The sequence below is a fragment of the Balaenoptera acutorostrata genome, chromosome 12, assembly GCF_949987535.1.
Source record: "Balaenoptera acutorostrata chromosome 12, mBalAcu1.1, whole genome shotgun sequence".
Classification (NCBI taxonomy): Eukaryota; Metazoa; Chordata; class Mammalia; order Artiodactyla; family Balaenopteridae; genus Balaenoptera; species Balaenoptera acutorostrata.
The window spans coordinates 37970167-37983148 of record NC_080075.1 but is presented as its reverse complement, the minus strand read 5'-3'; positions in this window follow the sequence as shown (position 1 = coordinate 37983148).

Below are 12982 nucleotides of genomic sequence, written 5' to 3'. Positions count from 1 at the left end.
TCTGAAGCTGGATGATATAAAGTGGTACAGCCTTTGCCTTTCTTCTTTTTTTCTTGGAACTTAGCCACCATAATGTGAGGAAGCCCAAACAGTCTGTGACAATCAAGGGGCAAGTGGGAAGGAACTGCAGCCTCCAGCCCTCAGCCTTGGTTGAACTCCCAGCTGACAGCCAGCCATATGAACTTGCCAGCCGTAAGTGAGCCATCTTGCAAACACATCCTTCAGCCCCAGGCAAGTCATCTCAGCTGCCAGTCCACAGCAAAAGATGAATCATCCTTGCTAATCCCTACCTACAATGCAGGTATGTGAGCAAAATAAATGTTTGTTTTAGTTTTAAGCCACTACATTTTAGAGCATTTTGCTATACATTGTTTTTTTAAACAGCTCTCTGGCTCACACCATATACAGATATTGACTCTACATCATTAAAGGTAAAACAGTACAGTTTGTAAAACATTATGTAGGAGAACATCTTTGGACATAGGAATGGGAAAAGATTTCTTAGGCAAAACCTCAATTGCACAAATCATAATTGAAAATTTGATGAATTTAATTAAATAGAAATTAAATATTTCTACCCAATGAGGAATTGATAAAGTTAACAGACAGACAATAGTTTGGAAGAAGATGTTTGTAAAGTATCAAATTCTAAGGGTCTAATATTTGAAATTTACAAGGAGTTGTTGCAAATCAATAAGAAAAAGATAGGAACCTCTATGAAAAAGTGGGCAAAGGGATAGAAATTGGGTAGTTCACAAGGAAACCCATTTAACTAAAAAGCATATGAAGATGTTAAAACTCACTAGTAATTAGAAAAATAAAAATAAAAATAATAAGATATTATGTTATACCCATCAGGCTGGCAGCACTTGGAAAGCTGAGAGTATTAGTGTCCTAAGGCAGCTGTATCAAAGTACAAAAGACCAGGTGGCTTAAATAACATGGATTTATTATCTCCTAGTTCTGGAAGCTAGAAGTTCAAAATCAAGGTGTTGGCAGGGCTGGTTCCTTCTGAGGGCTGTGAGGGAGTATCTGTTCCATCCCTTTCTCCTAGCTTCTGGTGGTTTGCTGGCAACCTTTGGCATTACTTGGCTTAGAGATGCATCACTCCAATCTCTGCCTTCATCTTCACATGACATTCTCCCCACATCTTTCTCTTTACATTGTCTTCATGCTGTTTCTCTGTCTCTGTGTCCAAATTTCCCCTTTTTATAAGGACACCAGTCATATTGGATTAAGACCCACCCTAATGACTTTATCTTAACTTGACTGCATCTGCAAAAACTTATATCCAATTATGGTCACTTTCTGAGCTACTGGGGGCTAGCTCTTCAGCATATGTTTTTTGGGGACACATTTCAATCTATAACACTGAATATTGCTCAGTATTGGTGAGGATGTGAGCCCCAGAAACCCTCAGGTATGGTTGATGAGAGAAGGGATGGGGGCAGCTTCTTTAGGGAGCACCCTGGCAGTACTTGCACTCACACCACATGATTTAACTTTCCTGCTCCTGGGCATATGTGCCTGAGAATTTCCCACATAGATCTGTAAGGAATCTGTATGAAGATGTTCATCACAGCATGGTTGAGAGAGTGGGGAGCTGGAAGCCTCCTGGTTGTCCATCCTTAGGGTCTGGATATGTAAAATCTAGTGGCTACAGATTATGGAATACTTTGCAGCATTTAGGAGAAATGGACTAGATGCATGCTTGTCAATATGAATAAATCTTGAAAACATCAGGGATAGGATAATATCTAAAACCTGAGAACATACCATTTCTATATATTAAAATACATGCATACAAGAAAACAGTCAAAGAATACATACATATAGACACAAAAAATTGTTGTGTATCGTAGGGAGGGAAGTTGGGCTGGGGAACGGAGATGAAAGGAAATTATTAAAAAGTGAGAAGAGAAGAGTTGTGTGTGGACCCAAAACAATAATGTTTTGTGAACTGAGGAATCTGATCAACCCACCTTCAGTCCTAAAACACAAACATCTCCCCACTAAATACTCCACTTGCACTAACTTAATGCTTGCCTTGGGAGACGTTTTCTCATGTTACTGCTCTTATTCTGTTTGAAAGTACTTTCCTCCTATAGGGAGTCTTAGGATCTTAGGGTTGGAAGAACTCTTCCCTTCAATAGCATCTCCTTGTTGAGTGAGATATAAGAGAAGCAAGATGCACTTCCTGTCTTCAGGCCAGTTCATCTAGATGGGGAGAAAACATGCTCAAGAAACAATTAGATAATGACCCAATGACAGTGCGTAATTAAGTGTAAAGATACATGGGGCAAGCCTGCGACCAACAAAGGCAGAGGTGCTGCTGGGGAAGAACAGGATGTCTGCTCAGGATAAAAACAGACATATGGCATTTTATTGACTTCAGAAGAATTTAAGTGGAGCCACAGGATTTCCCTGGCCCCTGAGCTTGCTGCCCGTTGCCAGGAGTTGTGGATTTCCAGCTGTGCTGCCAGGAGGCTCAGAGGTTGCCCTGACCTGCCTCTGGTGAAGGCGGCCAGCAGGAGGGAGGTGCTCTGAATTTACCACCCAGCTTCAACCAGATTTGTTTTACATGAATCCAGGGCTCTAGATTAAGATGTTGCCTGAAGACAATTTTTCCGTGTTAAAAAGTTTGAAAACTAGAGGCCTACAGAATAAAGTCCCAGTGGCTCAGTGGGTGTACGGGGCCCAGCCTCCCTGATCTGGCTCTCACTGACCTTGTGGGCCTCTTCTGATCCCTGAAACTGCAATTTTCTGGAGACCTCCTTGTTCTTACTCAGCCTCTGTCTGCTGAGTGAATTCCTCGCACCTTTCAAGGTATAGCTCAAGTGTCTTTTTCTCTTTGGACCCCCTCCTCATCAATCAACTTCCCCCAATCACAGCACATCCCTTCCTCCCTTATTAAAGCACTCACTACACACGGTGCTGTGACTGTCTTTGCATCAGGCTATGAGCGTCCCATCCCAAAGGTTGAAGGCTAACTTCTCCATCTTTGCGGCTTCAGCATCCAGAAAGGTACCTGGCACATAATAAGTGATAAGTGAACACCTGTTGAGGGAATGTGTGACTGATACACGCGTGCCTGTTACATTTTTAAAGACTTTAAAACCCTAAGAAGATTATGTGGCAGAGACTGTATGTGGCTTGTAAAGCCTAAAATATTTACTATCTGACCCTTTACAGAAAAATTTGCTGCCCCCTTGAGACTCTATCAGAAGACACAATGCCAAGGTCATGGGATTCTATAGACTGTGAGGAGCCGACAACACTGGTTAACACCTACTAATTGACACTTAGCTAACATAATAGCTCTTATTATATGCCAGGCACTGTTCTAAGCACTCTACATATATTAACTCATTTAATTCTCCTCTAAACCCTGTGAGGTAGGTACTATTATAAGCCCCATTTTACTGAAGAGGAAAATGAGGCACAGGAAGTTTGACGTGGCCAAGGTACCTCAGTGGCTTTTCTTTTTTTTAAATTTAATTTTATTTATTTTTTTATACAGCAGGTTCTTATTAGTCATCCATTTTATACATATTAGTGTATACATGTCAATCCCAACCTCCCAATTCATCACACCACCACCATCCCCCACCGCTGCTTTCCCCCCTTGGTGTCCATATGTTTTTTCTCTACTTCTGTGTCTCAATTTCTGCTCTGCAAACCGGTTCATCTGCACCGTTTTCTAGGTTCCACGTATGTGCGTTAATATACGATATTTGTTTTTCTCTTTCTGACTTACTTCACTCTGTATGACAATCTCTAAATCCATCCACGTCTCCACAAATGACCCAGTTTCGTTCCCTTTTATGGCTGAGTAATATTCCATTGTATATGTGTACCACATCTTCTTTATCCATTTGTCTCTCGATGGACCTGGCTATTGTAAATACTGCTGCAATGAACATTGGATTGCATGTGTCTTTTTGAATTATGGTTTTCTCTGGGTATATGCCCAGTAGTGGGATTGCTGGGTCATATGGTAATTCTATTTTTAGTTTTTTAAGGAACCTCCATACTGTTCTCCATAGTGGCTGTATCAATTTACATTCCCACCAACAGTGCAAGAGGGTTCCCTTTCCTCCACACCCTCTCCAGCATTTGTTGTTTGTAGATTTTCTGATGATGGCCATTCTGACTGGTGTGAGGTGATACCTCATTGTAGTTTTGATTTGCATTTCTTTAATAATTAGTGATGGTGAGCAGCTTTTCATGTGCTTCTTGGCCATCTGTATGTCTTATTTGGAGAAATGTCTATTTAGGTCTTCTGCCCATTTTTGGATTGGGTTGTTTGTTTTTTTAATATTGAGCTGCATGTGCTGTTTATATATTTTGGACATTAATCCTTTGTCCGATGATTTGTTTGCAAATATTTTCTCCCATTCTGAGAGTTGTCTTTTCGTCTTGTTTGTAGTTTCCTTTGCTGTGCAAAAGCTTTGAAGTTTCATTAGGTCCCATTTGTTTATTTTTGTTTTTATTTCCATTAGTCTAGGAGGTGGATAAAAGAATATCTTGTTGTGATTTATGTCAAAGAGTGTTCTTCCTATGTTTTCCTCTAAGAGTTTTGTAGTGCCCAGTCTTACATTTAGGTCTTTAATCCATTTGGAGTTTATTTTTGTGTGTGGTGTTAGGGAGTGTTCTAATCTCATTCTTTTACATGTAGCTGTCCAGTTTTCGCAGCACTACTTACTGAAGAGACTGTCTTTTCTCCATTGTATATCCTTGTCTCCTTTGTCATAGATTAGTTGACCATAGTATGTGGGTTTATCTCTGGGTTTTCTATCCTGTTCCATTGATGTATATTTCTGTTTTTGTGCCAGTACCATATTGTCTTGAGTACTGTAGCTTTGTAGTATAGTCTGAAGTCAGGGAGTCTGATTCCTCCAGCTCCGTTTTTTTCCCTCAAGACTGCTTTGGCTATTTGGGGTCTTTTGTGTCTCCATAGAAATTTTAAGATTTTTTGTTCTAGTTCTGTAAAAAATGCCATTGGTAATTTGATAGGGATTGCATTGAATCTGTAGATTGCTTTGAGTGGTATACTCATTTTCACAATATTGATTCTTCCAATCCAAGAACATGGTATATCTCTCCATCTCTTGGTATCATCTTTAATTTCTTTCATCAGTGTGTTATAGTTTTCTGCATACAGGTTTTTTGTCTCCCTAGGTAGGTTTATTCCTAGGTATTTTATTCTTTTTGTTGCAATGGTAAATGGGAGTTTCCTTAATTTCTCTTTCAGATTTTTCATCATTAGTGTATAGTAATGCAAGAGATTCCTGTGCATTACTTTTGTATCCTGTTACATTACCAAATTCATTGATTAGCTCTAGTAGTTTTCTGGTGGCATCTTTAGGATTCTCTATGTATAGTATCATGTCATCGGCTAACAGTGACAATTTTACTTCTTCTTTTCCAATTTATATTCCTTTTATTTCTTTTTCTTCTCTGATTGCCGTGGCTAGGACTTCCAAAACTATGTTGAATAATAGTGTTGAGAGTGGACCTCCTTGTCTTGTTCCTGATCTTAGAGGAAATGCTTTCAGTTTTTCACCATTGAGAATGATGTTTGCTGTGGGTTTGTCATATATGGCCTTTATTATGGTGAAGTAAGTTCCCTCTATGCCCACTCTCTGGAGGATTTTTTTATCATAAATGGGTGTTGAATTTTGTTAAAAGCTTTTTCTTCATCTATTGAGATGATCATATGGTTTTTATTCTTCAATTTGTTAATATGGTGTCTCACATTGATTGATTTGTGTATATTGGCGATTCCTTGCATCTCTGGGATAAATCCCACTTGATCATGGTGTATGATCCTTTTAATGTGTTGTTGGGTTCTGTTTGCTAGTATTTTGTTGAGGATTTTTGCATCTATATTCATCAGTGATATTGGTCTGTGATTTTCTTTTTTTGCAGTATCTTTGTCTGATTTTGGTATCAGGGTGATGGTGGCCTCATAGAATGAGTTTGGGAGTGTTCCTTCCTCTGCAATTTTTTGGAAGAGTTTGAGAAGGATGGGTGTTAGCTCTTCCCTAAATGTTTGATAGAATTTACCTGTGAAGCAATCTGGTCCTGGACTTTAGTTTGTTGGAAGATTTTTAATCACAGTTTCAATTTCATTACTTGTGATTGGTCTGTTCATATTTTCTATTTCTTCCTGGCTCAGTCTTAGAAGGTTATACCTTTCTAAGAATTTGTCCATTTCTTCCAGGCTGTCCATTTTATTGGCATAGAGTTGATTAGTAGTCTCTTAGGATGCTTTGTTTTTCTGTGGTGTCTGTTGTAACTTCTCTTTCATTTCTAACTTTATTGATTTGAGTCCTCTCCCTCTTTTTCTTGATGAATCTGGCTAATGGTTTATCAGTTTTGTTTATCTTCTCACAGAACCAGCTTTTACTTTTATTGATCTTTGCTATTGTTTTCTTTGTTTCTATTTCATTTATTCCTGCTCTGATCTTTATGATTTCTTTCCTTCTGCTAACTTTGGGTTTTGTGTGTTCTTTCTCTAGTTCCTTTAGGTGTAAGGTTAGATTGTTTATTTGAGATTTTTCTTGTTTCTTGAGGTAGGGTTGTATAGCTATAAACTTCCCTCTTAGAACTGCTTTTGCTGCCTCCCATAAGTTTCGGATCATCGTGTTTTCATTGTCATTTGTCTCTAGGTATTTTTTGATTTCCTCTTTGATTTCTCCACTGATCTCTTGGTTATTTAGTAACGTGTTGTGTAGCCTCCATGTGTTTGTGTTTTTTACGGTTTTTTCCCCTGTAATTGATTTCTAATCTCATAGCATTGTGGTCAGAAAAGATGCTTGATATGATTTCAATTTTCTTAAATTAACTGAGGCTTGATTTGTGACCCAAGATGTGATCTATCCTGGAGAATGTTCCGTGCGCACTTGAGAAGAAAGTGTAATCTGCTGTTTTTGGATGGAATGTCCTATAAATATCAGTTAAATCTATCTGGTCTATTGTGTCATTTAAAGCTTGTATTTCCTTATTAATATTCTGTTTGGATGATCTGTCCATTGGTGTAAGTGAGGAGTTAAAGTCCCCCACTATTATCGTGTTACTGTTGATTTCCTCTTTTAGAGTTGTTAACAGTTGCCTTATGTATTGAGGTGCTCCTATGTTGGGTGCATATATATTTATAATTGTTCTATCTTCTTCTTGGATTGATCCCTTGATCATTATGTAATGTCTTTCTTTGTCTCTTGTAATAGTCTTTATTTTAAAGTCTATTTTGTCTGATATGAGAATTGCTACTCCAGCTTTCTTTTGATTTCCATTTGCATGGAATATCTTTTTCCATCCCCTCACTTTCAGTCTGTGTGTGTCCCTAGGTCTGAAGTGGGTCTTTTGTAGACAGCATATATATGGGTCTTGTTTTTGTATCCATTCAGCAAGCCTGTGTCTTTTGGTAGGAGCATTTAATCCATTCACGTTTAAGGTAATTATCGATATATATGTTCCTATTACCATTTTCTTAATTGTTTTGGGTTTGTTTTTGTAGGTCATTTCCTTCTCTTGTGTTTCCCACTTAGAGAATTTCCTTTAGCATTTGTTGTAGAGCTGGTTTGGTGGTGCTGAATTCTCTTAGCTTTTTTTTTTTTTTTTTCTCTTTTATTTTTTTTCTCTTAGCTTTTGCTTGTCTGTAAACCTTTTGATTTCTCCATCAAATCTGAATGAGATTCTTGCTGAGTAGAGTAACCTTGGTTGTAGGTTCTTCCCTTTCATCACTTTAAGTATATCATGCCACTCCCTTCTGGCTTGTAGAGTTTCTGCTGAGAAATCAGCTGTTAACCTTATGGGAGTTCCCTTGTATATTATTTGTCATTTTTCCCTTGCTGTTTCAATAATTCTTCTTTGTCTTTAATTTTTGCCAGTTTGATTATTATGTGTGTTGGTGTGTTTCTTCTTGGGTTTATCCCATATGGGACTCTCTGTGCTTCCTGGACTTGGGTGGCTATTTCCTTTCCCACGTTAGGGAAGTTTTCGACTATAATCTCTTCAAATATTTTCTCGGGTCCTTTCTCTCTCTCTTCTCCTGGGAACCCTATAATGTGAATGTTGTTGCATTCACTGTTGTCCCAGTAGTCTCTTAGGCCGTCTTCATTTCTTTTCATTCTTTTTTCTTTATTGTGTTCCACAGCAGTGAATTCCACAATTCTGTCTACCAGGTCACTTATCCATTCTTCTGCCTCAGTTTTTCTGCTATTGATTCCTTCTAGTGTATTTTTCATTTCAGTTATTGTATTGTTCATCTCTGTTTGTTTGTTCTTTAATTCTTCTAGATCTTTGTTAAACATTTCTTGCATCTTCTTGATCTTTGCCTCCATTCTTTTTCTGAGGTCCTGGATCATCTTCACTGTCATTATTCTGAATTCTTTTTCTGGAAGATTGCCTATCTCCATTTCATTTAGTTGTTTTTCTGGGGTTTTATCTTGTTCTTTCATCTGTTACATAGCCCTCTGCCTTTTCATCTTGTCTATCGTTCTGTGAATGTGGTTTTTGTTCCACAGGCTGCAGGATTGTAGTTCTTCTTGCTTCTGCTGTCTGCCTTCTGGTGGATGAGGCTCTCTAAGAGGCTTGTGCAAGTTTCCTAATGGGAGGGACTGGTCTCTCAGTAGCTTTTCTTTAACTGGACATGAGAATTAGCGAGTATGGTGGTCAGGAAGAATGTTCTTGTGGCCTCCAGTCTGGTTTGACTCTCGGCTCTGCAACTTACCTGAGTGTCTAGGTGTAAAGTGCTCAGCTATTACAGCATGGGGACGAGACAAATACTCCCTCTTATTATTGTGATGCTGCACAAGTCACACTGTCAAATACCTCGTGTTACTCTAATGGAATAGAGAATATGATTCACTACAGTTGGTGAAAAGCAGTCAGATTGGGAGGAGAATGGTGCCCCCCAGAGCTCTGTGCTTGTGAGGGGGGCAGTCATAGTTACTGAGTGTGGTATATAAGTGAAGGGGGTATGGAGTGAATGGGGGTAGTGAGAGGGTAAGGAGGTAGGATCTGTGCGTGTGTGTGCATGCACATATGTGTGCATATGTGTGACGGGGAGAGAGGGAGAATATGGGAGAGAGAAAGAGTGTGTGTATGTGTTCAGCCTTTAATGTAACTGTAAAACTTGAGAGGCAGGATGAGATGTCTAAGGAGGGTTGATTGGGAAGATTTCTGGGTGAAGCACCTGCATAAAACTTTATAAGAAAACTCCATACTGATACTGTTTTTCAAAGCTTCTGGAGTCATCTTTGTGTTTTCTTTGAATGATCTTTATATTGAGACTGGGTCACATGGGGGCCAGGATTTACATGGGTTACGTTATGTATCAACTTAACTCAGCAACTAGTGCTGGTCTCTCCACATATGATCCCATATGGGTATAAAGTGCCTTTTAGCCCAGGACATTTGCAGCAATATCTGAAAACCATTCTAGAAACAGACTGGTTGAGAGCAAGTGACAAGAGTTACCTCTAGAAATTCTGCCAGATGTGAAAGGTGCTGGAATATCTTTCAATCTCTGAGAGGAGTCACAGGCATCCAGTGATGGAACCAATTTGTACCACCTTGCAAGAGCCAACTGTGTGTAGATATTTCCAGCTCTGCCCTTCAGCGACATCCCACTGGTAGCTTGAAATTGGCCGTGACGGAGGAATTCATATCATGGAAATTAGCAAATGCTACAAATCAGAGGTATTTTTCTCACTCAAGCTGGTTGTTAAGTATCTACCAGCATACCACTTCAGGCAGCGGATTTCTCTCTCTTTTCAGTTTCAGAATTTCTTTTATTACCTAAGAGTATAAAGATCTTGCGAGGGACCTTTAAGATGGCAGAGGAGTAAGATGTGGCGATCACCTTCCTTCCCACAAATACATCTACAAAAATACATGTACATGTGGAACACAAATACATCTACAAAAATACATCTACATGTGGAACAACTCCTACAGAACACCTACTGAATGCTGGCAGAAGACCTCAGACTTCCCAAAAGGGAAGAAAATCCCCATGTACCTGGGTAGGGCAAAAGAAAAAAGAAAAAACAGAGGCAAAAGAATAGGGATGGGACCTGCACCACTGGGAGGGAGCTGTGAAGGAGGAAAGGTTTCCACACACTAGGAAGCCCCTTCACTGGGGGGACGAGGGTGGGGGAAGCTTCGGAGCCACAGAGAAGAGCGCAGCGACAGGGGTGCAGAGGGCAAAGCGGAGAGATTCCCACACAGAGGATCCATGCCGACCAGCACTCACCAGCCTGAGAGGCTTGTCTTCTCACCCACCGGGGCAGGTGGGGGCTGGGAGCTGAGGCTCGGGCTTCAGAGGTAAGACCCCAGGGTGAGGGCTGGGGTTGGCTGCATGAAGACAGCCTGAAGGGAGCTAGTGTGCCACAACTAGCTGGGAGGGAGTCCGGGAGAGAGTCTGGACTTGCTGGAGAGGCAAGAGACCATTGTTTTTGGGTGCACAAGGGGAGGGGCTTCCTGCCCTGTGTGCCCACTGATGGCAGAGCACCACCTAAGCGAGCTCCAGAGACTGGCGTGACCTGCAGCTATCATCTCGGGCATGGACTGCTAATGTTGCCACTGCTGCCACCAAGAATCCTTTGTGCAAACGCAGGTCACTACCCACACCCCCCTGGAAGCCTGTGCAGCACGCCACTGCCAGGGTCCCGTGATCTAGGGACAAATTCCCTGGGAGAACACATGATGCACCTCAGGCTGTTGCAATGTCATGCCAGCCTCTGCCGCTGCTGGCTAGCCCCACATTCCAATTATGACTACCATACCCCTCCCTCTCCCCAGCCTGAGTGAGCAGGAGAGCCCTAATCAGCAGCTGCTTTAACCCCCTCCTGTCTGGGCAGGAAACAGATGCCTGAGGGTGGCCTACATACAGACACAGGGCCAAAACCAAAGCTGAACCCCAGGAGCTGTGCGAACAAAGAAGAGAAAGGGAAACTTCTCTGTGCAGCTTCAGGAGCAGCATATTTAATCCCCGCAATTGACTTGATAAACCCTGCATCTGTGGAATACCTGAATAGACAATGAATGTTCCCAAAATTGAGGCAGTGGACTTTGGGAACAACTGTAGACTTGGGGTTTGCTTTCTGCATCTGATTTGTTTTTGGTTTTATGTTTATCTTAGTTTAGTTTTAGTGCTTGTTATCATTGGTGGATTTGTTTATTGGTTTGGTTGCTCTCTTCCTTTTTTTTCTTTTTTCTTTTTTCTCTTTGTGTGTGTGTTTGTATGTGTGTGTATGTTTCTTTGTATGACTTTTTCTGTTTAGGTTTGCTTTTACCATTTGTCCTAGGGTTCTGTCTGTTCGTCTTTTTTGTTTTGCTGTTTTGTTTTTTGTTTATTTTTTTCTTTTTATGAGTGTGTGTGTGTATGTTTCTTTGTGTGATTTTGTATGTTTAGTATTGCTTTTACCATTTGTTTTGGGGTTCTATCTGATCGTTTTGTTCTTTTTTTCTCTTCCTTTCCTTCTGAGCCATGTGGCTGGCAGGGTCTTGGTGCTCCGGCCGGTGTCGGGCCTGAGCCTCCGATGTGGGAGAGCTGACTTCAGGACACTGGTCCATGAGAGAACTCCCAGCCCCATGTAATGTTAATCAGCGAGAGCTCTCCCAGAGATCTCTGTCTCAACACTAAGACCCAGCCCCACCCAATGGCCAGCAAGCTCCAGTGCTGGACGCCCCGTGCCAAACAACTAACAAGACAGGAACACAACCCCACCCATTAGCAGAGAGGCTGCCTAAAGTCATACTAAGTTCACAGACACCCGAAAACACACCACCAGACGTGGCCCTGCCCACCAGAAGGACAATATCCAGCCCCACCCACCAGAACTCAGGCACCAGTCCCCCCCACCAGGAAGCCTACACAAGCCACTGAACCAACCTCACCCGCTGGGGCCAGACACCAAAAACAATGAGAACTACGAACCTGCAGCCTGCGAAACGGAGACCCCAAACACAGTAAGTTAAACAAAATGAGAAGACAGAGAAATATGCAGCAGATGAAGGAGCAAAGTGAAAACCCACCAGACCAAACAAATGAAGAGGAAATAGGCAGTCTACCTGAAAAATAATTCAGAATAATGATACTAAAGATGATCCAAAATCTCGGAAATTCAATGGAGGAAATACAAGAAACGTTTAACAAGGACCTAGAATAACTAAAGAGCAAACAAACAACACAATAAATGAAATTAAAAATACTATAGAAGGAATCAATAGCAGAATAACTGAGGCAGAAAAACTCATAAGTGACCTGGAAGATAGAATAGTGGAAATACCTGCTGCAGAGCAGAATAAAGAAAAAAGAATGAAAAGAATTGAGGACAGTCTCAGAGACCTCTGGGACAACATTAAATGCACCAACATTCTAGTTATAGGGGTCCCAGAAGAGAAGAGAAAAAGAAAGGGCCTGAGAAAATATTTGAAGAGATTATAGTTGAAAACTTCCCTAACATGGGAAAGGAAATAGTCAGTCAAGTCCAGGAAGAACTGAGAGCCCCATACAGGATAAACCCAAGGAGAAACACACCAAGACATGTATTAATCAATCTATCACAAATTAAATACAAAGAAAAAATATTTAAAAAAACAGCAAGGGAAAAGCAAGAAATAACATATAAGGGAATCTCCATAAAGTTAACAGCTGATCTTTCAGCAGAAACTCTGCAAGCCAGAAGGGAGTGGCAGGACATATTTAAAGTGATGAAACGGAAAAAACCTACAACCAAGATTACTTTGCCCAGCAAGGATCTCATTCAGATTCAACAGAGAAATTAAAACCTTTACAGAAAAGCAAAAGGTAAGAGAATTCAATACCACCAAACCAGCTTTACAACAAATGCTAAAGGAGCTTCTCTAGGTGGGAAGCAAAAGAGAAGGAAAAGACCTACAAAAACAAAACCAAAACAATTAAGAAAATGGTAATAGGAACATACACATTGATAATTACCTTAAATGT